The sequence below is a fragment of the Dipodomys merriami genome, unplaced genomic scaffold (genome assembly GCF_024711535.1).
Source record: "Dipodomys merriami isolate MVZ:Mamm:240054 unplaced genomic scaffold, mDipMer1.0.p SCAF_1295, whole genome shotgun sequence".
Classification (NCBI taxonomy): domain Eukaryota; kingdom Metazoa; phylum Chordata; class Mammalia; order Rodentia; family Heteromyidae; genus Dipodomys; species Dipodomys merriami.
Genome location: NW_027202599.1, coordinates 77628 through 102627, shown reverse-complemented (window position 1 = coordinate 102627; position 25000 = coordinate 77628). Strand labels below are relative to the sequence as shown.

Sequence of the window (25000 nt, the reverse complement as noted above, 5' to 3'; positions counted from 1 at the left end):
TGGTTTATTCTTTTGTTTTTCCCTTTGACACTACTGGTGCTTGAAGTTGCTAATGCTCTAATCACTTTAGATTATTTTTCAGGCTAGGCCTACCTTGAGGAATGATAGCTTACCAATGGCTTCCACAAACGTGAGATAACAGGGAAATTTCATTATATCCAGCTTTCTTTGTTTTTGTAGTTTCTCATGAATTTTTATTTTTTAGAACTGGCCTTGATATCAGTCTTCTAAATCTCTGCCTTCTAATTAGCAAAGTACATTTCATCTCAAGCTTGGACCCACACTATATTTCAGTTTAACCATTCAATATTGACTTAAGTTCAACCAGCGTGAACTATTGGGGAAATATATGGACACCTCACTCCCACTGACAGGCAGTTCTAATGAAGATGAGGAACGAGATGAATACGTGAGGAATGGTATCAGTTGCCAAAAAAGAGAATGGAATAGGATCCAAACAATTTCTTCTTTGGGCTGCCGAAAATAATCGGCTTACTACAGTTGCAAGACTACTTTTCAAAAAGGCCACTCATGTGAATACTAGGGATGAAGATGAGTATACCCCTCTTCATCGGGAAGCCTACTGTGGACACTTAGACATTATCCATGAGTTGGTGGCACAAGAGGCAGATATTCATGCAATAATTGTGGATGGCTCAACACCCCTGCACAATGCTTATACGTGGAATAATACCAGAGTGTCTTCTTTCTTACTGCATCATGATGCAGATACCAATGCCCAAACGTAAGGCCTCTTGACTTCTTGCATCTTGCTGCTGGGAATATAGATAGCAAAGATATGCTGGATCACCTTCTGTTGACCCGTTATCTCAAACCAGGTCTAAAGAACAACTAGGAAGAAAATGTATTTGATATTGCCAAAAGGATAAGTATGTATCACTACCTCTTTGAAGTTGTGGAAGGCTGTACAAACTTTTCCTAAGTCATAATGGTTCTGTTAAGCTTTGCAAATTTCAATGTGCCAGTCCATTCTTTGGTCCGTACAAAATATTTTCACAGTACAAATTAACAGCAATATCTTACTGTAAAAATTCATGTATTCCATCGTATTATTCCAACTCAATTGCCTGACTTTTATGTCAAAATGTATTCAAGAGTTTTTGTATACATTTATAATAATTTCTGCAGTTTGTGATTTTTTAAATCAGAAATAATTTTAACTTATCTGTTGAAATGAGCAGTACAGAAACTAAAGGTATTTCTAGTGCTTGTCTGAGAAAAGTATATTTTAAAATATTCTATATTCTGTTGTTTGTACAATTTCCATAATCTATTCCATTCTCTCCTAGATATAATACATTGAATTCTACATCGTTTTATAATATATAGGTTCATTAATAAATGTGTACTTTAAGATTGCATTCCATATAGAAACAGTTTAAGATTCCTTTTTTCCTAGGTCCTTATACTATTTTATTTCTTTGGGATAAAATGACAATGTTATCTAATTTAAAGAGTTTTGTAAAGTTTATGCTATTTAAAGGCCTCCCTAAGGTGAAAACTTAATATACTGATGTCAAACTTACTTTCAATTCTATGAATTATATGTATGGTTACACTCGTATTTTTGTAATCAAATTTTTAATAACTTTTTTCAATTCTTGCATCTAAAGAATGAAAAAATTGGACTACTTCACAAATTTTCATATCATCCTGTATTTCATATCATCTCTGTATTGTTGTAATTTTGGTATACGTGCTGCTGAAGCATGTAGTATCTTCTAAATTTAAACAGTTAATGATGCAATCTTTAAATAGGCATATATCTTTGGTTGCCTATTTGTAACAAGGAAACCTTATTGTTCCTAACAATGCTATTGATCTTATTTTCCTAAAATTCTATGTATAGTGGAAAAAATTTATATTGTTCGGTCTATTGCTCACATTTGCAATTTTTGTGTCAATGAATTTTTTTTCATTTTAAATTTGATCATACTTTGAAGCATTTATAGACAGGTCCAAAGATGATGGCTTTTTCAAATACTTATTTATCCAACTGAGTTAGCTTTGTGGAGCTAATGGATTCAAAGTAAGCCTTGCTTAAGGGCTACTTAAAAAATTCTGCTGCATAAAATTTCCGAAATGAGATCTTACTGGTACAAATGTCTACCTGACCATTTAGTCTTCTTCCATGTAGCAACAGACCAACCAGAATATCTATCCCTGACAGCATAGATTGCCTTACTGAAACAAAACTATTATTAGTTACAAGGGATCATAGAGAGATGAACAATTCAGACAGAACTGTTCAGAATAGAAGGTATTTTATCAAAATACAATTATTTATTATTCCTACCATTTCAAGAGTAGCTAAACCAAGGAGAAAAAATTGTTCATATGCATGATTACCTAATGTCCTGGCCTGTCAACCATCCAACCAGGCAGGAACTTACACTACTGCCTTTCTATCACCAAATATTCCCATAGCTCCAGGATAAGTCCATATGTTTCTCCTCGTTAGTAGATCTTAAATTGGTAATGTTTTAATCAGAGTTTTTCCTCGTGCGTCCAGGTTGTAAATCTGCAAATGGTAAAGCTTTAGTTCTAACTCCACCAAACACTGAGGTAGAAATAATGGAATAAAACTTTAAAACAGAGTTGCCTTTGATATCCTAACCACAACAGAACAATGCAAAACATGTGCCATTTTTATTATATTATATATAGTTATAAATTTTATATTTATATGTGCTGATTTTATATTTCACATAGTGAAACTTACTAAAAAATTGATAATTTGACAAAAAATTATATTTATTTATTCCAATAAATAGATGGGAATATAAATAATTAGGTTTAGAATATATATTAGAATATAAAAAGTATCAATGCAATGTCTTTCATACAAACTTGTGATACCTTCAAAGTGCTCTTGGTCTTCTGAATTCACATGGTAAAAAAACAATTTCGTTTTCCTCTAATCTATAAAGTATTTTACTCTGCTGCTCAGTTATTATGTTAACTCGCTGGTCCTAAAGAATTTTTCTCCATATTTCTTAAGCATTCCAACTGATCATACCCAAATTTTGCTGATATGATATCTACAAGATATTTTTTCTGCAGGACCCACAGTTCCTAGGATCCCAGATCCGAGTTACCTGCATCATCAAATAACAGAGGCAAGACTTCTCACCTAGGCCCATGCAACATGCCAACAGAAAGTAATTGAAGACCCATCTCAATTTCTCATTTCCTATAATATTTCAGGGCCCGAATTCTTTGAGAAACAGGAATTTGGAGTAAGCAATTGTGAAATGCAATGCAACTTAAAATAAAAGATGATATCACAAAATCTGAGAGAAAGTACTGTAGTTCTAACTTTCAATTTACAGATGACCAGTCCATATGAGTGAATGAGATCAAAAATGTCACAAGATTATTTTTATACCACTCTCCTAATGATTAATGAAAGATTTCAGGCCAGCACAAGTAGGAAAAAAAAGTAGATCCTGGAAGGATAGATCCATAATTGGTCTACCAAGATCAGGAAAACTTGACTTAGAGGTCAAATGTAATTCAGAAAAACATTAATTGAGAAGATCCTTAGTGCTTCAAAACAATGATACTTCACTAAAACTTGGTTCGGTAGTATAAAAATGTCATCATTCTCAAAACAATGATAACCTACATTTCATCTCCTGAAAGTATATTCTTTTTCAAATATACTTTTAAAAATCACACTCACCTAAATAACATTTGACAAGTAGATTATTCTTAGTGGCATTACAAGGTTTTCAAGTGTAGGGAGCAAGTTACAATAGAGTTGATTTATTTACCCAGCACTAATGCCAAACAGGTTCAACTATTCATTAACGTAAAGCAATAGTTCCGCCCACCATTTGTGTTTTAGTAGGTGCCTTCCAGAATTGTGTTAAATAGATCAGCCTCCTATATTTAAAACCCAAATGTTATCTAATACAGTAAATTTCATCACTTAGTAAGGTACATTTGAAAAAGTCACAAATAGTTGCCTCATCATATGTTGTTTTATGTTTTCCCTATCTGTCTAACATAGTAAGAAATATGACTTTGTCTTGAATATGGGTATTCATCAGAGATGTGACAAACATAATATCTGTCTTCTATTTCTATCATATTCCTCGATAGTAGTAAATCTTATTTTTCTTCATTTTCCAAAACTTATATGTAGTAGAAAATATTATCCCATGCAAAACAAAATAATAACAAACCATTGTACAAAGCTATTTATAAAAATTGGTAATTAGGAATAAACTCTGAGCCATTTTAAAACTTTCTTTTTGACTAAAGATTAATCTTCCAAATGGATGAGAATAAAACCATGTCTAGGTCCTTCACATCTATATCTTGCAAATTATTATTGCAGATGAATGAATTTTAGAAATATTAGCTGACATCAGTTCAAATATATGCAGGATTGAAACTCCATAGAATGTATATAAAACTTTCAAAGTATTAACAGTTTAATAGAATGACTACCAGGAAATTGAAACCCGAGAAGAATAATAGTAAAGACGTAGAATGACTGAAAAATGGAACAAGTGGCAAGTACAGTTAGAAAACTCAATGTACACGTGTGATAAAGGAAGTGGTAATTCTGAAATAAATCTTGAAGAAGGGGTTGGTTGAGAATGATAGAAAAAGTGACTCTGATCCAGGAGCATTGGACAATTAGATGAACATATTTAATTGTAAGACACTTGCACAATCTTTTGAAATTCAGCTAAAAAACACAACAAAAAACAAAAACACACAAAAATCACAACTAAAGAGCAATCTCTAGAAAGTATGTATATGACCTCTCAAAATTTTAAGGAGTTAATGAAGGGCAGTCTTGGGAAAAGCAAACAATGCTTTTCAAAGAGGCCAGTTCGGGGTAGGGGAGAATTTTGAATAGATATAAATAGATTGTCTAAGATTATAAATCACCTACATCTGCTGCAAATATTATCTTTCTTCTGTGAGTTCTTTTTGTCTGAAATGGGTACTGCAGTCCTGACCCGCACTGATAGCTTCTGAAGATAGAATGGAAGAAACAAGATCAAGAACCTAATAAGTTCTGTCCAATGGAGAGAAAACAATTCTCTATGTTTTCTCTCCTCTCTCTTCACTACTCTTTTTTCATACTTTTAACTCAACTGATTTTGAATAATATTTTTCCTTCATTGTTCTGACAAAGTAATTGGTCAAAGTAGTTCACTAAATATTATTTGCCTTTTTTTTCTATCATGCTGTTTACTTGTCCAAGAGTTCATTAAACTTCACCCTTGCATTTGGTTGCCAGGACAACCCTACATCTATGTTAATGAGGACAAACTCTAATGTAAAACTTTGTGTCCAAAAAATCAGTCCCAGAAGCTGTGATCACAAATATTTGGTTACACATTTTTTTTAACCTTGAAAGTCTTCTTGTGTCTAAAGTGCCCACAAAAATAAGTACTCCACTACTTTTTGGTTCAATCACTTTTAATCTCAAAGATATATTTTGATAACAAGATGCTTAGAGGAAATAAAAAATACTCCACTTTTATCTTCTCTCTTAAGACTCTCCTTAGATACCATATCAGTTTCAGTGAAGTTATTCTTTGAAAAATTATTTCAATAGATTATTCATCTCTTGGTTTTGCATTTGTTCAGCAAGATGTATGGGAAAGAAGAGTTAAATCATCCATTCCTTGGATGACAGTGTCTGTTACAGAGGACAATGCTTCTATGTCCTCCTCTTAGCTCTTGACTGATTTCCAATTAATCACAGCTTCTTGGCTTCAAGTCCAGTGAAGCTGAAGGACTATAAGGTCTCCCCCCACCCTACCCCACTATATTTTCATGGTTTCTCTTTTAAAACTCTTTTAAATTGCCTCATTTGGACGCAGAATTCATTTTCATGTCTTCATTCAATCTGTTATGCATTGTAGACAGCCAAATAGGCTCTATAAAATCACTTTAGGTAGCAAAAATATTAAGACAATATATATAAAAAGTTTAGGCCTCCCTCCACTGCTGAAGCCATTATGCTTAGCTAGGGCTTCTAAGAACACTGTTTTCTTACCCTTTCAATTTGCTCAATTCTTTTCTGATCCCAACACTTTTTGGCTTATGTAATAAGAAAAGTCATTAATATCTAATGTTAATAAGGATTTTATTTTTTGTGAGCTACTTAGAAATGTGTAATCATTGGAGTATCCATTCAAATTTTTTTCTGTGTTTCAGTGCTTCACGTAAAAAGTCATTGTAGAAAGTGTTACAAACAGAAAAGTGTGAACCCAACACCTTCTTTCATTGTGGAGGGCACATTCGCCCTAAATATTTGCACCAAAATTATCTTTTTCAAAGAATTATTTTGGTAGTTAAAGGTCAATTCACAAATTTAGATGTCTTAGTTTTTTAAGAACTTTGAATTTCACACAGTGAGAGTATATTTCCTGGGTAAGAACAATTCTCAAAAGAACCTACAGGATTTACAGCAAGGTTTCTAAAGTTTGTTTGTTTAGTGTGAAAATGAGCTATCTTCACCCACATTGCTCTCTCTTAAATAAGTCTCCATAGACTTCTTTGCATGAAAGCCTATTTTCACAGGCAATTTTCTTAATAAACTAAGTTGTTAAAAAGTTTGAACAATCAAAATATACCTGTAATAATTTTCAAACTCTTTTGAAATTCCTTTATCAGAATCACATATTCACTAATCCTAATTCAACCTTTACCATCAAAAACAGTTAACAGATTGTTTTCATGATCTACTGTCCATACAATTATTATTTTCCAGTGGGTTTATGTGTATATATGACAATATAAGCTGATGCTGAGCAAAATGACCTTCAAGATATGGAACAGAGATTTTTTTGTAGTGGTTGTTTATAATGTACTATGTGATTTCTATTTTGTTTGGGATTTTTTCCCTTATGGTTGTCCCCTGCTGTATATGATTTGGGTGCCCTGTGCATTGTGTATACATTTACCTTAATTAGGGAAGGGAAGATGAACAACAAAATGGTGAGACAAAGGACAAAAGGAAAACCAATGCAATAACAATACTCACATGACAATATGTTGGAAATGTACATTACAATTTGTGAGGAGTACTGAGGTGAAGGAAAACTGTGAGAAAAATGAAGGAGGGGCTAACAAGTTTGAAAAGTTATGTATTCACTACCTTACAATTATTGTAACCCCATTGTACATCAATTTGATAAAAAAATTAAATATTAAAATAAGCTGCATAAAATATAATTTCACTCTATTTTTACAGTCAATATTATTCTTTATTTTATGTAATATTTTTTTAAAATCAATACTATTTGGCATCTAATTTGAAACAATTATTCCTTTTATTATCAGAGGGTCATCAACTTGAATGTTATCCAACTAGAAAATATTTTCACAATAAACTTGCCAATATTTTGAAAACAGAATAAATTTAGTACTTTCTCACACTAAAACCAAAAACAGTTTAACTCTATGGAAACCAAGAACTTTTAAAATTAAATAAGTTGTTAATAGCACAGAATATATGTGTTCTTCAAAATTCCTATGACTAATAACTACTCATTTTCAATTTCTGAACTTTCCATACCTGAGAGATTCAAAACAGTACCTGTTTGCATGTTATGTAATTCTGTAATAGATGCAATTTCCAATGGAGTGCTACAGATTGAGAAGTCTACAGAAAAATAGCCACAATTTGGTAGAGGATAAAATTATGAAGCATTTGTAATTATTCTTCAAGAGTAAGCAATTATTTATCAGAGTAAGCTATTATTTCTATGATCATCAATCCCAAGATTTATGCCATAAAGTCATCCTAGTCCAATAGTTTCCAACTCTTAAAGAGCACCTTAAAATTCCCTTAATTTACATCATGAACAGTTTATATCTATTGTGAAAAAATACTACACCCCTGCTAATGTGATGCCCTCCTTGTTCTGGAAAGACCACTACAAAAAAATGGGTTGCATCATTTGCCCCGAGTTAAATTCTTGACATCAGAACACTTGCAAATGTTCTTTATATTTATACTTTTTAAACTATCCCAGATATTCAGAATGCTAAGGTTGGAAGTTTATGGTTCAAATCTCCAGTAAACTTCTCAGAAAAAGCCAGACACAAGTGTCTCTGAGATTGAAGTGGTAGCGCACGAGCTTTGAGCATAAAGAGGCTCAGAGACAGTTTCCAGATCCAGAGTTCAAACCCTAGGACAAACCAATAAAATAAAAACAAACCCCAATGTAAGATTTTTCTCATTGTATACAGAGGCACGTAATTAATGAAATGGCTTCCTTTGTTACATATAGGTAGAAGAAAGAAGATGTCACACAATTATTCTTTTCATACAATGTTATACAAAGCATTCAAAAGTTGCTCTTTTGCTAAATTTATAAACTAATATCCATTTGTTGGCAACTCTGTCTAGATTATTCACATTATCATTTTATACATGAACTGTTGGAATTATCTATCAACTAAGATCTAATTATGACTCTCTTTAAAGAATATTCTAGGAAAATGGAATGCCAGAATCATTTGTGAATTTTTCAATTAAACCCTCTACTTAAAAAGAATTTTTAGTATCCTATAAAATATGAAATTACAAACAAAACCAAAATATTTATGTTAACTCTAAATTCTAATTTAGCAAGATCTACGAAGTCTTGCATTAGATAAACTTTGTTATTTCTCTTAAGCTTTTTAAATCCATCATTTATTTCAAATCAAACAGAATGATGCTTACTTACTTTTTCAAATTTTGGGTGGGAATCATGAGCCATTTTGCATCTAGGAATGGTCTGTAATGAAGAGAACATTTAAAACACAACTGAATGTTATATACGAGTAGCATTTCAATTGAAAGCTTGACTTCTCAAAACATAATGACAAAATTAGCCCAGACTTGCAATTGTGTATTCATTTCTTGTTTGATTTGTTTTGTTAAACAAAATTATACTTCCTGGTCCAGGGAAGGTATCACTATGTAATTCCACTCTCTAATCTCCTGTCTTAGTCTGCGTGCAAGAATTCCAGGCTTGTATCACATTGTCCTGCTATGGTATCTTGGTTTATTTAATCTAGATACAGACTAGCAATTCTGAACTTCTCCAATGATATTATACTAGACTGACTGCTCAGAGTGTTTATGTACTATTTTCGAAGACATTCTAACATTTGACACAGGATATGTACATTTTCAGATGAACCTGCTGGGATTTCTTATTTATTTCTCCATGGATCTGATCCTTTAATAATAATTACTTGACTCTCTTACTATCTCTGGTCCCTACCTATGTAATAGTCTCAAACTTTTTTGAAGAAAGTTCACTTGAAGATTTTCTAATATTAAAATTTATCACTTGATTCTTACTCAGGACATATTTTCTATTGTTTTTTTTAACTTTTCCACATATTCTAAGTTGTTTCATTTATGTAATTGTGTGTACATATAAGTGCCTCTGTGTGTATGTGTATGTTTGTATGTATGTATGTATGCAAAAGCCTCAAGCTCTTATTCATCAATTTTTCTCATGACTGGTATTCCATCACCTGAGCCATTCTTCCAATTCAGCTTTTGGCTGTTAGTGTGGCAAAGACTGTTCTGCTCAGGCTGCATGCCAACTGAACTTTCCAGACTCCTTTATTCTTAGGTTTTATTTCTCCAGAAGTATCAACTTTCAAACTACAAATATTTTTGTGAGTGTAAAGTCTAAACTGTAGCCCAGATTTTTAACTCAAGAATTCATATAAAGATAGATGAACATACATATTGCATATGCTGAGTGTACACTATTAGAAATGTGATCTTTAGCCAAGTGGAAGAGAGATTTGAGGACTGGGGTTCAAAGCCAGCCCTGGTAGGAAAGTCCGAGAGACTCTTTTCTCCAATTAACTACCAGAAAACTAGAAGTGGTACTGTGACTCAAGTGGTAGAGCAGTAGCCTTGCGCTGAATAGCAGAGGGATAGTGCCCTGGCCTTGAGTTCAAGTGCCAAGACCAACAACAACAAAAAAGAATATAAGAAAAGGAAAGAAAAATAAATGTGATATAGCCACTAGTTCATTGCTAGTATAATACCTGCTCTCTCAAGACGCACTTTTTTTCCAGTTAAGTCCATGCTCTTATATCTGACTTGCAATGGAACCAGAATTATTCTTCCACTCTATTTTTTACAAATGTCTGTGATTAGCAAGTGTAATTTAGAAAGGGAGGGAGTGGCCTCATACTTCATGTTCCACTTAGGAGTAATGCTTTCTCTATATCACTCCCATAAATCTTCATATTGGACTTGGCTGTTAGTTCCAATGTTGTCTTATTTGTAGTCTTATATACTGTATTGAACCTTTATACTTAAACACAGCACTTCTCTTTCTCCTATTATTGCAAATGTTTCTCTTACTGTTAACTCATGTACACTAGGGAAATAATGCACAGCACATACACTCACAAAAAAAAAAAGATCTGAGAACCTTCTTCCCATTTAAAATTCGCTTTAATTTGCAGAGCAATTATGAAGTTTGAACTCAATGTACTCATGGATAATATATTTATAAGCAATATAAATGTCATATTTTCTCTTTACTAAGTTGTCTCTGAAACACCTGCTCCCTCATGTGAAAAAGTGTCCTTGTGTTATTTCAATGAAGCCAGAAAACATACATTATCCTTCAAGAAGCATCAATGATTGTTACTGAAAATCATGGAAAGTGATGCCAGGAGAGGAAATGAACATAGAGGAATGACAAAGATCCAATTAACTTGTGCTTTCCTTTCACTGTACAAGAAAAGAATCCCAAGGCTTGAAGGAAACTCTGTCCCTGACTTTTTCCAATGTGTTTTTTACTCATATAAAACTTGTTTGTAAATTTCTAGTTGAGAGTATTACAAAAGAAAATAATGTGGCATGTGAAGGTCAGCATAGAACAAAAGGAATCAACGTTGTTTTATTTTTTTCCAATTGTGGGGCCTGAACTCTGGGCCTGCGAGCTCTCTCTCAGCTCTTCAGCTCAAGGATAGTGCTCTACCACTTGAACCACAGCGCCATTTCTGACTTTTTCTGCGTATGTGGTACTAAGAAATCAAACTGCGGGCCTCATGCATTCAAGGTAAGCACTCTACCACTGAACCACATTCCCAGCCCCTAATAACATTGTTTTAACATTGTTCTACTGCAAAGAAACAAAGACATGGACGTTTAAAAGTGTCTTATGGATGTATATTTCACCCCTGAGATGATTCTCTTTTGGCAGGAGTCCGTTATCAATTCCTTTAGTCTGGTCCTGAGTTCTCCATAGCAATAAGAATTCCAAAAAAGCAGGATCCAGTGAGTATGATGAGCAAAAGCAGCCCCTTCTCAGACCAGTACTCCTTTAAGGAGAGTCCTAAAGAAATATCTGGGGGATGTTTTTGTTTGCCTGTTTGTTTAGTTTGTCCTGTTTCCGGGGCTTGAACCAAGAGGCTGGACCCTGTCCCTGAACAGCTGTCTTTCCTGCCCACCTGTCCTCAAAGTTAGACTCTACTGCTTGAGCTAAAACTCCACTTCTGGCTTTTTTGGTGTTTAATTACAGATAAGATTTTGATAGACTCTCCTGCCTGTGTTGTATGTGAACTAAGACAGTAAGAAAGTCAAGTGACATCAACTGTATGGACTTCTCTTTTGAACCAAGAAATATTAGATGAAGTTTATTATAAAGCTAATATTTGACAATTTTTAAAAGAAGAGAATATGCCCAGCAAATAAACCATAACTTAAATTACTCAGCAAAAGTAGGTGCACTGAATCATTTTGGAATTATTTTTTATGGTTGGGAAGATTACTATTGACCTTGTCATTCCTTTTGGGGAAACTTAAAGTCATATTTGCACTTTTTTTGTTGGTCATGGGGCTTGAACTCTATTCTTGGGAGCTGTCCCTCAGCTCTTCAGCTCAAGTTGAGCACTCAACCACTTTAGCTACAGCACCACTTCCAGGTTTCCAGTGATTAATTGAAGGTAAGGGTCTAATGGACTTTCCTGACCAGGCTTGCTTTGAACCACCATCCTCTTGTCTCATCCTTCTGAGTAGCTAGGATTACAAGCATGGGCTACCAGTATATTTGCATTTATGTGTATTTAATGACACTATGTAGACAAAGAATGCAAAACTGAACACAGTGAAGGATCCCCTTCCTCATGGGAATTGGGTAAGGATTAAAGAGAGCCATGATTTATTCCATAAATCCACAACTGTTCACGATTAACAACAGGCCCCACTTGAGCCCTTTCCAGGTATCTTCTTGTTTCCTCTCAGAATTGCCAAGAACCCTCTGTATAAGTCCCTTGTTTCCTCGCAATTGTCCCATGGGGAAACTGAGGTCCAATGGTTGAGGCCTAACCCAGGGCTTCGCCTGTGGTCAATAATTGGCTGCCATTGACTAAGAGTTTGGGATAATCCATCTAAACTGATGACTGAGTGTGGTGCTACATGTCTACTATCCCAATTGCAGAGGACCAGGCCTGGTGGAGCATGCCTGTCAAAGATAGGAGTACAATGATCCAGCCCAGCCTGAGCATATATTGATTTTTTATCTCAGAAATGTCCAACACAGAAAGGCTTGGCTCACATGTTAGAAAATCTGACTGACAAGCTTAAGGCCTTGAGTTCAAACCCTAATATACCAAAAAGAATCAGAGGCCCGATGCCAGAGGCTCATGCCCAAAATCCTAGCTACTCAGGAGTCTTAGATCTGAAGATCACAGTTCAAGATTTAAAATAGTGTTGGCCTCACCCATCAGACGTCATGATGAGAAGACCCGGAGTCTGACCTATGCTGGTGCACTCTATACTTACAAGGTGCACATCATTACTAAGTGCTGGCCACATACTCTGTCCCCCTGGGAAACCACCCCCTGCGGGATGCACCCCCCAGGTCCTCCTCCTAAGCTCCACTGTCACCAACCAGGCCCAAGGGAGTAGACAGCTCCAGGCCCCTCAGATCCCTAGGTCTTGTAATTTAATAGTGATGAGTCCCCTTCAAGTACCTCACCCTTCCAGGCTCCTAGACTTCAGCTGTGAAACACATGCACCAGCCCCCCAAAGATAGCAGGATAAGGATCCAACTCTCCTTGTTGCCACCCACTTCTACACACACACACACACACACACACACACACACACACACACACACACACACACACACACACACACACAAATCCAGACTGGTGACAGAAGACTTATCCATGCAGCACCTGCAATTTGCCAATTGATCACTCACCTAAGCACAGTCAGGATGTACAAGTAGAAAGATAATCTCCCTCTCTCTTTCTCTCTCTCTCCCTCTCTCCTCTCTCCTCTCTCTCTCTCTCTCTCTCTCTCTCTCTCTCTCTCTCTCTCTCTCTCTCTCTCTCTCTCTCTCTCTCTCTCTCTCTCTCTCATGTCCCTCTCTCTCTAATGCGCATGCACCACACACACACACACACACACACACACACACGTGACTGAGCAGTGCCTCTGTTCATTCCTCATCTGGGACAATGTACAAGGTGGAGCATGGGGGTTCCCTTGAGAGAATCAGATAACCAGAGGCTCCCACCGAAGGGGAGCACCACTCAAATGACACAGCACCACCTCACCTCTCCCTTTCTCCAGGGCCAGATCCTTCCTCTTGGGAACAACCAGCCTTGACTCCACATTCACCAAAATCCTAGGCCAGGATGCTGGGTGAAGGAATCCTGAGGCAGGTGGCTCCTCAGAGCCTGGGAGGGGAAACTAGCATAGGGTCATGGTGCCCCCAGAGAGGTGTCTGACCAGGGGTGGGGGCAATGTTGGGGAAATGAATGGGGTCCTAAATGCTACATACATGGATATACTCTACTTCTAGCCTACATGCTTCTGGGCTAATTGGCGGATTCTTGGAGAGGAAAAGGAGACCAAAAGGACCAAAAGCACCAGCAGATGCTGGCAGAGCTGGGAAAGGTGATGACCCTGTGAGAACCTTTGAAACCTGAGGGGTGGGGGAACAGGCCGGGTCTATGTGTGTGTGGAGGTTGTTCCTCCAAGATATTCAGCTTCTGCTCTGACCCCCAGCACCCTTCACCTCCCTCCAGGGCTTTTCTGGGACCCTCTTCAAGTGAAAGGGTGACCAAGCACAGAAGACAAGGGCTCACACAGCAAGGGGGGGTTCTATCTTCTGTATCCAACAACCCCCATGACCAGAAAAAAAAGACCCAAGAAGGCATGTGTGGAGGTACTGCTCCCCACCTCTGACTAAAGCCACCAAGCTGCCACCAGGGAGAGAAAGGGTGCAGATGCATGGCTCTGTGGCTCCCACCAGGGGCTCTGTGGTGTCCCCTCTTCACCTATCCCTGCATCTGCACTTTTCCTGGGACATTGGACACTAGGGATGTGCTCACTCCTGGGGTACAATAGTGGCAGAGTCCCCGGACTGTGGGGTTTGAGAGAGGTGCAGATCCAGGAACTGGGTGGGTTGTCGTGGGGTACAGGTGTCGCAGGGTACAGACCTGCTGGGCAGCCACTCACCTATGATGCTGGGAGAAGTTGCTGCCAGCTGCTCCAGGTGGGGTGAGCAGTAATGGAGGAGGCATTGCAGACACTCAGGTCCAGAACAGAGGACCAGGGGCCGGGACCAGGTCGAGGCTGCAACCTGCCAGTAACTTGCTACAGCCTGAGATTTGAAATGCAGTGCCCAGGAGGAAGCAGGGTAGGGGGCTGGGAGGCGGGCAGGCACATCAATTTCCTACTCCAAAGTAGCTTCAAGTCTCTTGCTCACCACTCAGCCACCTCTACCTTATTCAACTGCTGGTAGTTGTGTCAACCAACCGAGGGAATCCTGGTGGAACAGGGCAGCATGGAATGTAGGCATGGCCACCTTTCTTGTATCCCATTGGTCAGAAAGAAACATGAAAAAATGGGGGTGTGGCCAGAATCCTGTGATGCAGGCAGCATTGGCAGAGTCAAGATGACAGAACCTCCCCCAGCCCATTTCCCAGGGAACTATATTCAATTCAGTTGGGGGCAAGAGGGTGACCTGCTTTAGCCAGATAGCTGCACAGATTCTTGTGTATGTCTGTTTGTTGCCAGTCCCAGACCTTGAACTCAGGATCTGGGCACAGTCCATGAGCTGCTTTTGCTCAAGGCTAGCCCTCCACACTAGAGCCACATGGCTCTACTTCTGGCTTTGTTAGACTGAAGTGGGACTGGGGTTTCAAGGACTTTCCTGCTTAGGGTGACTTTGATCCTCCCATCACAACCTTGTAAATATGAAGGAGGACTCCTGAGAGCGACTGATGCTTGCCTCATCATTGGTCTTGCTGATGTTCTTGGAGAGACTGGTGAATTCCCTATCCTCGGGTTTAACTAGTGGGAGCTGGAGCCCATAGTTCGAATCCTGGTCCTGCCACCTTCAAATGACAGGAGATCCTAAGAAACTCATTCTTATCTATATGATTACCAATGGAATGTGATCAATGTCATGATTAAATGAGCATTTGTTGAATGATTCTATGATAAAATTATACACAATTATATATAGGACACTGATCAATATTAATTAAGACTTTATTAAGCATTTAAACAATCACATTCATTAAATGGAGGAATAATGAAATACCTAAGAATTGCACGTCATATACTGTAAAGGGGCCATTTTTTCTGCCAAGACTGGGATTGGAACTCATGGTCTGGGTAACTCTGTTGCACTGTGTGGGAAGAGGAAGCTTGCTTCCTTGAAGTCAAGAAAGTCAAGTCTGTTCCTTAGGCCTGAAATTGATACCCACCACTAGAAAGCATCCTACTCATGTACAATTTATGTATATGATTTATAGTTATATACATATGTTGACTCCATATTGAGTTCAGTGGAGTTACTCATTTTAATTTTTGTTTTATTTATGTATTGACCGTTTATTTTACAGACTATTATGACACATAGAACATTGATTACATAGAATATAGTTCTGCATATGTATTCCACTTCATACCTGACACCCAGGAAAGCCACAGAACAGGAAAACATGTGTCACCATCAGCTTCTTTTTCCACAATTCATTTCTTGGGCGTGCTGGCATCTGAACTCATGGCCTACAATGCCAAATTCATGAATGGGTGAGTGTCAACATGCCATCCTGGGGCAAATTGAGCTGACAGGCAGTTCCCAAGACCTGAGATCGAGCCCCAGGGGTTGACAAAATATGAACAAATTGACATGCAGATGGCAGTATGCTAATAAATATATATCTTTATAGCATGCCAGAGATGTCTATCCATTATTCAGTTATATAGACTACATTCATACCAATTTTTGGGTATTTATTATACCTCCATGTAATGAATGTTTTTCTTTTCATCCTTAAACTATTAATGAAATCAATCTCTGTCTTGAAATTATTGCATTCCTGTAAGTAATAGTATTCTTTAATGCTTCATAAATATTAAATAAAATCAATCAGCCTCCTGAAATCATGCTGTCTAATTTTATAGAAGCACCATTCACAATCAACTCATTCAAGCATGACAATGATAACATTCCACTGTTATTCCTATGGATGGGAACGAGTCTCTCAGTATCTCCTGCCATTGGTTGTGTCAGGACAGGGATTCGAAATCAGGGTCTACATTGCCACGTGGGCCTATGGCTACCCCAATAATCTGTCAGACTTCAGCAACGCAAGGTGAAGTACCCTTTGCAACAGTGTCATTCAGACCCAGGAGGGTCACCGTGCAAAGGAACAAAACATAAAAAGCAATCTCACCGCATTTTTTCTGTGCATTTTTTTTCCCTGCATGACCTGGGGGTTTAGGATCACAGGAGCAGCTGTGGGTCCAATGGCTTCACCCCATCCTTGGGTGATCAAAGCAGAAGCAGAGTTGCCACAACCTGAGCTCAAGTGCCATGCTGAGCATAAAATAAAATAAAAAATAAATTAGCTCCCTGGCTTTCAATTCGTGCTGTTTTGGATTTGAACTCAGGGTATGGGTAAATCTGCAGCACTGTGGATGAAGGGGAATCTTACCGTAATTGAAGATAAGAAAGTCAGGCCTGTTCACTTGGCCTGAATTCAAGCCCCAGCCCTTGAAAACTTACTATTTATATACATTGTAAAGATAGGATTTATACTTGCCTATAGATATTCAGTACATACATGTTTGGTGTGGTTGTTCCTTGAATTTTTTATTCATTTATTTACAATTGATTTTATTTACTATGATGATATCCACTCTGTTTATTACATTGATGACATACTATCACATAGCATCTAGATTTGTAGATATGTTCTCCATCATGCCTAACACCCAGGACTCTCAAATAAAAGGAAAATAATTTTTGCATTCAGTTTTTTACTTCATGATCCACTTGGTAGTTATGGGATCTGTCTGAGGGCTTAGCGGGACCAATTGGTGAAGAGGTCAAGGAGAACAAACCAGCCTGTGAGCAACTAAGGAGCTAGGCCATTCCCAGGATCTGACATTGATCCCCATGTTGCCCCACGATAGTCATAAATTCATTATTTAAACATAGGATCTATATTTACATACATGTTTGGAGATATCTTGCATTTGTTATACTTCTTATTTTGTTACTAATTCATGGAGATATTGTGTATTTGACTGAGTATGGTGACAGGTATAACTGTGTTGACATGAATGACAACCTGTTCCAATGGTTATAGGTTTGCCTACTCATTCTCCATCCTCGTTGAGACCCAGTACTTTCACAGGAGAGGAAAACATGTGCAACGACTGCCTTCTGACATCCGGATGAATCTTTTGTCAGTGTTGGGATTTTAACTCAAGTCTGGGTAGCTCTTTTGCACAATGGGGAAAGGTGAAGCTCACCATTCTTGAAAACTAGAATGTCAGGCCAGGTCTATGGCCTGATTTGAAGTGCCAGCAAGGGACAAAATAATAATCCCTTCTTTTTAACTAAGATCTCTCTTTACCTACAGGTGTCATAAGTATCTTGCATTCAGTATAGTTATTCCTTTTTATTTTTTATTTATTCATGGAGATATTGTGTATAGTATTGAGTATGGTGACAGATATAACTATGCTTACATGGATGACAACCTATTCCTATGGCTATAGAGTTGCCTATATAGCATTCTCCATCCTCTCTTATACCCAGGTCTTTCACAGGAGAGGAAAACAGGTAGATCAATTGGCTACTCACATCACGATGAAACTTCTGGCTGTGCTAGGATTTGAACTCAAGGCCTAGCAGACCCAATTGTTGAAAGTGTCATGATGAGCACACCAGCCTCTGAGACACTAAGGAGATAGGTCATTCCCTGGACCTGAGATCGAGCCCCGGCAGAGGACAATATAGTCCTAAATTCATAATTAAACCAAGGATCTATATTTGCATACATGGCTGGGCAGCATCTTGCATTTGGTGTAGTCATTCTCTTTATTCTGTGTCTTATTCATTGATGTGTTGTGTATTTTCTTGAGTATAAGATGACAGATATAACTGTGGAGAACTGGATGAAAACCTCTTCCCATGAGTATAGAGTTGCCTATACATTCTCCATTCTAGCTGAGACCCAGAACATGCACACCACAGGAAGATAGATGCAATGACTGACTTCTCACATCAGGAAGTGCTGGGATTCAAACTCGGGGCCTAGGAGGCCCAATTGCCCAATGGGTCCATGTGAGCACACCAGCCTGTGAGCCACTAAGGAGCTGGGCTGTTTCCAGGAGTGGAGAAAGAGCCCTAAGGAGGCTACAATAGTCCTCCATGCATCATTGAAACATGAGATGTATATTTACACCTGTGTTTGGACCCAATCTTGCATTTAGTGTAGTTATTCTCTATTTTGTATGCTATTCATGGATGTATTGTGTATTTTCATGAGTATATGATGACAGGTATAACTGGGTTGACATGGATGACAACCTATTCCCATGGCCACAGGGTGGCCCATGCATTCTCCATCCTAGCTGAGACCCAGCAATTACATAGGAAAGGAAAACAGGTGCAATGATTGGCTTCTGACTTCAGGATGAATCTTTTGGCAGGCTGGGATCTGAACTCGGGGCCTAGCAAGCCCAATTGGTGAATGGGTCTATATGAGCACACCATCCTGTGAGCCACAAAGGATCTAAGCCATTCCCAGGATCTGAGATCGATTACCCAGTGGAGGAAGGAGGGGGGAGCACAATAGTCATCCATTCATAAGCTGAAGGTAGTATGTAAATAAGTACATATTTGTATAGAGTAGGAGAGAAGGCAATCTGTGATGGAATCCAATCTACCGTGTGACTACCGATTCTTGGATGTTTCCTAATGCCTCCATTTCATGACTGTGATGATTATTGTCTCACTTTTTCTACTTTTTATTACAAATAATTGATACTCCATGATTCTTGCCTATCATTTCCTACTCCCATCATGCACGAACTACTCATTCAAGGATGACATCAATTGCATTCCATGACACTTTCTGGGTCCAGAAATGAGTATCTCAGGCTCTCCTGCCATTCCCTCCTCCTAGGGGGACTGAATTCAAGCCTCAGTCTTGGAAAACATACTCCTTATATACATTTTAAAGATAGGATTTATATTTCCATACAGATGTTCAGTCCATATCATGTTTGGTGTGGTTATTTATTTTATTTCTTGTTTTATTCATTTATTTATCATTTATTTTATTGACTCTGATGACACCTATACCAGTTATTATATTGTTTAAATCCTATCACATAGCATCTACATTTGTAGATGTGTTCTCCATCATGCCTGGCAGTGCTAAGATCTGAACTCAGGGCCCAGCAGTTCCAATTAATGACTGGGTGAGTGTTAGCATGTCATTCTAGCCAATGAAGCTGTCAGGTGGTTCCTAGGCGCTGAGATCGAGCCCCAGGTTTGGCCAAAACAGCAATAAATAGATAGGCAGATGGTGGTATACAAATAAATAAACATTGGTAAAGAGTGTCAGAGCCTTCTATCTATGACTGAATGACACCTACTACGTTCCTACCAATTCTTATATATTTATTATACCACCATTAAAGGAATATTATTCTTTTCATGTTTAATAAACTATTAATTAAGATCAATCAGCATCCTAGGATTATCGCATCCAATTTTAGACTGGACCAATGCATGAACTACTTTTTCAATTGGTATTTGTATGCATAGGAACAAGTCCCTTGAGATCTCCTGCCATTGGTAGGTGTCAGTACCGGGTTTCAACCAGGGGCCTATGTTGACAGGGTTGTCTATGGCTTCCGTGATAGCCCTCCAGGTTTCAGCAATGGCAGGCCAGGTCCACTTTGCAACCAAGTCATTAAGACCCAGAATAATCACCTAGCAAAGAAAAAAAAAAATCCTAAAACTCTCCAGCCCTCTGTAGCTCGCCACTATTTGTGCTTTCTAGCTTTTTTTTTTCTTTCTGCAAGCACTCTGGGCGTACGATCCCCTGATGGAATATGGGTCCGGATGCTGCACCCCAGCCTAGGGAGATCAAAGCTGAGGCAGAGTTACCACGACGTGAATTCTAGCCCCATGGTTGGCCAAAAAAGAACAAATAAAATATTAATTAATTATTTAATTAAATTACAACAATAAAACTCACTTGTTTGGAATTTCTGTCTGGTTTTTTCCTAGCCTGGGATTTGATCTTAGGGTCTTGGTAAATCTGTAGCAATGTGTGGGAAGGTGCAGCGTTGTCACTACTTGAATTGAAACCCTGTGCCAAGCCAAAAATAAAAAAAATAAGTCACTGACCTGGGCAGGGGGAGTAGTTGTGGAGATGGGAAAGAAGGTATGATAGGGGAAAAACAAAGGAGGAGGCAACAATGCTTAATAGGAAATGTACTCATTACCTTTTTCATGTAACTGTAACCCCTCTGTACAACACTTTTGCAATAAAATTGTACAAAACAAAGAAATGATGTAGTTCTCAGAGAAGCAATTTAGGGGTAAAGGAAGCATGTCTGAATAGCTGTACAAAATTCTCCACTGTATTTTTGTTTAACATTCAGTATGAAATTGAATAAACATAAATTCTTCCTTTAAAAAATTAAGTCTCAGTTTTGGAACTGGGGCAAGTATTTCTGCCATTGCTCAGATTTGATCTCACTGTCCAGGTGACTCTATTGGACCATGGGTGAAGGTGAAACTCACTGTCCTTGAGGAAAAGAAATTCAGGCTAGAATTCCCAGGGCAGGAATGAAGGCCCTTCAATGGAAAAAATATTTTTTCTCTACATGTGTAATATATGATATATACTTACATGTGTATTTTATTACATATTATGATTACTATTGATTTTGTATTTTATTTTTATTTGATTCATTAATTTATTGTTTTATTATTATACAAATAATATTTATTACATTTTGAACGTACATTATATAATTATACAAAATAATTTAGGACATTAACTCATTTTTATTAATACTTTATTAAGTGTTGAAACATGATACATAATTAAATGGAGGCATTTGTCACAATCGTCACATGTTTAAAGTTTCACCCAAGTATGAGCTGTGTCTTACCTTTGGACACCTTACTATAGTGAATCCTTTAGACGATTTATAGTCAGAAGCATTTTCTTGAGGATAGGCAAGTTGAGGGATAAAATTGTAAGGGTGGGACTAGAAATGTGGCTTAGTGGTAAAGAGCTCGCTCAGCATCCATGAATGCCAGGGTTTGAATCCTCATTGTCACATACTCAGAAAAAGCCAGAAGGTGTGGAGTGGCTCAAGTGGTAGAGCACTAGTCTTGAGAAAAAGAAGCCCTAAGACTGTAAAAAACAATAGGCCAGATGCCAGTGGCTTACACCTTGAACCCTAGCTTCTCAGGAGGCTGAGATCTGAAGACCACCGTTCAAAGTCAACCTAGGCAAGGAAAGCCTGTTAGACTCTTTTTTTTTTTAATATTATTTTATTTTATTTGAGAACATACTGTACAGAGGGGCTACAATTACATGGGCAGGATAATGCATACATTTCTTACCAAGCATTGCAGCCTCCTCCTTTGTTTACCCTTCACCTCCCTTCCCAGCCTCCCCCCTCCCCCCACCCAATTATACCCCCCTCCCCCCCACCGACATTGTAAAGCTGGTTTTGACATGACATTTTGTACTTCTCATTGTTGCAACAGGTCCACCTGAATCCTTAAACGACTTGTTTGCCCCCATCTCCTCCACATGTTATACTGACATCAAATATAGTGAAAGCGGGGGTTACACTGTGGGGGAGGGACATACAAAGCAACAAAGAAATAATCTTATAAATGCGTTAGAAACATATGCATGAAAGAAACGAAAACATTAAAATACATATTTAAGGATTAACATCGTGAAAATGGCCTGTTAGACTCTTATCTCCGATGAACCACCAAAAAAACCATCGGGTGCTGTGGATCAAGTGTTACAGTGTTCGCCTTGCTCAGGGACAGTGGCTACGCTTGATTCAGGACACACCACTGGAAAAAAGTAAGGGTTAATCAAAGTACTTTTCCTATTTGCTAATTAGGAGACCATTCTCTGGAAAATGAACACTGTTGTACAGCAGAATTGGAGTCAGAGCTCAGGGTTCAAGTGTAGCCGATCCATATGCCCAGCCTCTCAGACCCTAGCATTATAACATTGTGTCCTACAGCATTCTGAAAGGTCCAATGTTGAAAGACTTAATATGCTCCCCAAGCTTTTTGTGATGAACAGTTGACTTGTTTTGTCGATGTAATTACACTTCTGAACCTATCAGAACAGCAGTGGCTCACACCCGTCATCTTGCTCAGGAGGCTGAGATCTGAGGATCACAGGGTAAAGCCAGCCATGGCAGGAAAGTCTATGACACTCTGACTTCCACTTCTGAAAGGTCAGATGTTCAAGAGCACCCTGTGTTTATCTTGGTGATGAGAAGTTACTTGCACTCTAAATGTTCTTAGAATTCTTGAGCTCTTATAGAAAGAGGAAGGAAACATTTTGACCCATCCTGGGTTCAAATGAAAATCTCAGAATCCAAGCCTAGTCCTGTTATCTGGAAGAACTCCAGTGTAACACTGCATTTAAAGGACAGAAAAGAATTTCAAAAGCCATACTAGGTGAAAAGACCTAGGCCTGCAGGATTAGGAGGCAGAATGTACATACTGAACAAGGAAGTGAGCTGCAATCGCACTTCATGAATTCCAGGCACAGCCAGCAATGGGGGGAACCCTGAAACATTTGTTAGTTACATCAGGGTCAGGCATTTCTCAGCCTCTTCAAGCAATGACTAATTAACCTTCCTCCCTCAAGTGAAGGGAGCCTCAGGCTATCTTTAGGTTAACAATAGAGAGCCAGAGAGGGGAGGAACAGAGAAGAAAAATCTGCCCTCTGGTTTTAAGGAGTGGGGATTTGACTCTCCATCTGTCAGATTTAAAGACCATTCTTCTACCTCTGCCAGTCCATTCTCCTTCCTTCAATCTGCACATCATTAATGCAAATCCCCACCCCAAGGAGAGGCAGGGCCCTTTCTCTTCTGTCTCCAAGCACCTGAGTTAGAACCTGGCTCTGCCCTCTTGGCTCTGGGAACTTCGGCTGCCTGAGAAGTGGGACAGAGACAGTCTTCCTGATCTGTGGTTGTGTGAAGGCAATGTGGTGGCCTAGCACCCTGTAGAAGTCCTCATCACTGGGAAGTGTTTCCTTCTTTCCTCCTGATGTCCAAGATCTATCCATCCACCTACCTTCCTACCTTCCTTCCTACCTACTTACGTAGCTAGCTATCTCTTACCAGTTCTTGGGATGAACTCAAGGCCTGGGCTCTGTCTCTAGCTCTCTGCTACTTGAGCCACAGCACAAATTCTGGCTTTTTTCTGTGTAATGCTACTTAGGAATTGAACCTAGGACTTCTTGCATGCTAGGCAAGCACTCTCTCACTAATCCACATTCCCAGCAACCTCATCCTTTTCTTAATGGTAGTTTTTACATAAGTATGCTACCATTTTATGTCCCCAAGTTTAATTTTCTGAATGCTGGTTATTTCTATGAACCCAGAATTTTTCTTCCCCTGCCTGATTTGTGACTGTTCCTGCCTTGGCCTCATAATAAAATGTAAATAAAGGCTGCTGAGAGCTTAAGTGTGAATCATATAAAGACACAGGCCTGGAATCCTGGAAGAGAAAAGCCATGTACCTGAAATGAAGAGAATGATGCAGTATGTGCAACAACTATATCTGAAAAATAAATCAGTAAATACAAGCAGAAGCATTGAATATGCTCTGTTTGCACTCAGGGTGGTAATATACACAGATAAATAAGTAGGGCACTGATACATAACTTGGTCTTCTCTTTTTGATTTTTTTTTTGTTGCCATCCCAGGGCTTAAACTCAAAGCCCAATGCATTTCTCAGCTTTTTTGCTCAAGGGTGAGGCTGTACCACCCTCACAGCTCCACTTCAAGCCATCTGGTCATTAATTAGACAAAAGCACCTTCCGAACATTCTTGCCTGGTCTGGCCTGTTTTTCCTGCTGGGCTTTCTCTCTCAAAGCTGGAGCTCTACCCTCTGGACCACTGCTCCACTTCTGGTTTTCTGTTGGTTTTTGGAGATAAGAGTCTCAAATACTTTCCTGCTTGGGCTGGCTTTGAACAGTGATCTCCTTAGGAGGCTTCAAGCGGCTTTCCTCAAGGATTCTCCAATGAGCTGCTCCACACAAATCCTTGGTCTAAATCTCGAGAAGTACTAGAGAAAAACAGAAACATGAAGACGCTTCTAGTATATTCTAGATACTTAAAGTTGGAGACACAATACACTCATAATTATTAGGTCATTTTATAGGCAAAAGGAGAAATGCAGAGAGTATGAGGATTGTTCCAGCTTTCGGTCCTCTCATCCTGAAACAGTAAATTCACTGCAGCTCAATGCTAAGTGACAGAGCTGGCATGTCCTGTGGACATTTGCTCCCAAATCCTGGGACACTCATTTCTCACTTTTGGCTTCAAACCTGTGACCAAAGGAGAAGATGAGGAGAGAAAATCATTTTTAGAGAAAGCAGCTATAAAGAACATTGGGGTAATTAACTTATA

The 25000-nt window shown here is 38.4% G+C and overlaps 1 pseudogene; it reads right to left on the bottom strand.

Moving 5' to 3' along the window:
• Positions 1-1638: 1638 nt before the first annotated feature.
• Positions 1639-1732, bottom strand: LOC138824487 (U6 spliceosomal RNA; annotated as a pseudogene).
• Positions 1733-25000: the final 23268 nt, after the last annotated feature.